General features: G+C 55.4%; 1 long non-coding RNA gene across 1 annotated transcript in view; it reads right to left on the bottom strand.

Moving 5' to 3' along the window:
• The window catches only part of LOC111814915, a 3966-nt gene extending 2086 nt beyond the window's left edge, over positions 1-1880 (bottom strand). Inside the window, exons 1-2 of the long non-coding RNA XR_002819770.1 lie at positions 1577-1880; positions 1300-1354 (exon numbers count right to left, since the gene is read on the bottom strand). This is a non-coding gene — a long non-coding RNA (uncharacterized LOC111814915). The remainder of the gene's footprint in view (positions 1-1299; positions 1355-1576) is intronic.
• Positions 1881-2108: the final 228 nt, after the last annotated feature.

The following is a 2108-nucleotide window of genomic DNA, read 5'->3' as shown; positions in this document are numbered from 1 at the left end:
TCACTCTGGCCCACCAGGTTCCCTGTGATCTAGCTCCCCATGCCATCCATCTGCTCTATTCCCTTCAGCCACCACAGCCTGCAGCCCCAAGGGCCTCCTTCTACCAGGCACATGCAGTGCTCACTCCTACCGCAGGTCCTTTGGAGGGGGCTGAGAGGTGCACTGTTTCCCTTCAAATTCCTGTGTGAGCCATGTGTGTTGGCACAAACTTGTAATCAATCTCAGCACTTAGGAGGCTGAGGCAGAAGAATCAATTCAAGTTCCAGCCAGCCCGTGGGACACAAAAACCAGTCCCAAGGACACAGTGAGACCATGCTTCAAAAAAAAAAAAAAGATGAGCTAATATCCCTTTGTTTGTGTGCTTACTTCAGCACCTGAGAATGTGACCTTACATAAGAAGGGAATCCTCAAAAGTAATCGAGTAAAACTGAAGTCATTCAGGCGGCCCACATCCAGTATGAGCTGTGCTGCCATAAACGGGGGGATTTGGAGTCAGACCTGGGTAACATCACGAGAAGGCAGACAGCAGGATGCTGCTTGTCCCAAGCAAGGATCGACAAAGACTGCCAGTCAAACACCAAACGCCTTGTGAGAGGGATGGGGCAGATTGTCCCTCACAGCACTCAAAACAAACAGACCTGGAGGGCTGACATCCTAGATCCACACTTCCGGCCTACAACATGTGAGACAGTATGTTCCCTGTTCTTTTATTCACCTTGTTACAGCCACCTGGGCAAAACACAGGCCTTGGCGGTTCCCTGAACATCTCCAGGGAGCAGAGCCTGACTTTTCCCACAGAACATTGTTTCCGCATGGGCACCTTCACTGCCTTTCTCTCCACTTCCTCCATGGTGCCCCTGGTGGGGTGCCCGATAATGTACCCAACCCAGCTCTGCTGCTAGACAGACAGAGGTGCTTCCCATTGTGTGCCGCTAGACATGGGATTAACACTAGCAGCTGATGGTGCAAAGACATGAGAGGATGCCCAGGTCATACGCATGAGGGCCACAGTGTCATCCTTCTGCTGTTGGGGAACAAGGTGTCACCCTAGTCCTCTGATATACAAGGGAGACTGCTTCCCCAGGGCCCTCCCCTTCTATTTCTCCTACTGGGCACGTGAGCAGAACAAAGGTTCACCAGCTTTGTAATGGGTTTCTTAAGCCACACTTTTCTCATCGGTTCCACAAAATTACTCCACTCAAAAATGAACTGTGGGGCCACAGGGCCTCCTAGCGAGTAAGGATGCTTCTGCATAGGCAAGAGGAAGCAGGGCTACGTCCTGCCAGGTGCTGAGAGTACCTGCTTTGTGCCTTGAGGAGGAATATTCTTCTGCTGCTCCTCTTAGGTTCTTCACCTGCACAAGGGCAAGGAGACAGGGAGAAACGGTCAAGTACAGGACAGCAGTGTTGGCAAATGGCACCAGGGAGGCCTTCCCTACTCAGCAAACAAAGGAGACCAGAAGATGGTAGGGTGTGTCGGTCTCATAGGAACCCATCTATGCCCCCCAGTCAGACTTGGCTCTGCAGATCACGACAGTAAGAGCTTGCTCCCCTTGACTCGCGCGCACTGCGCCTACTCTGGCCTGGGCAGCGACCTCGATGGTCCTCCGCCTGCCGGCGTCCCGGGTAAGGCAGCAGAGCTCGGAAGACCAGCTCTGGCGCCCTCGTGAGGCGATTCGACTGCCGCGGAGAGGATCGGCCCGCGTCGCGACTGTTCCGCCCCGCTGTATCCAGCTGGGGCTGGTAGGTCACCTACTGCGGCTCGCAGGGGTTAACTCTTCCGCCTAGTCCCAGACCCCGTCCCAGGACCAGTCCCAGACCCTCCGGTATCCCCTTTCAGGAAGAGCCGACGCAGAAAGTAGGCACCCGAGAGCGACCAACACCACGTACCTACGCAGTGCGCAGGCACGTACGCCGCGCGTTCCTTCTCAGCCAATCAGGCCACAGGCATGGAGGAAGTCACGCACTTGCGTAATCACGCACGTAAATCCACGTCTAGCGGCCCCGGCACCAGAGGCTGAGGCGGAAGTACAAGGAAATGAACCGGAGGCGAAGGAAGAGGCGGGATGCAGGCAGTCTGCTGGCCTGCGTGGGATGGGGCTGCCAGTC

The sequence above is a fragment of the Octodon degus genome, unplaced genomic scaffold, assembly GCF_000260255.1.
Source record: "Octodon degus isolate 3935 unplaced genomic scaffold, OctDeg1.0 scaffold01662, whole genome shotgun sequence".
Classification (NCBI taxonomy): domain Eukaryota; kingdom Metazoa; phylum Chordata; class Mammalia; order Rodentia; family Octodontidae; genus Octodon; species Octodon degus.
Note: the sequence above shows the minus strand (reverse complement) of the source record. Positions and strands in the feature narration are given on the sequence as shown.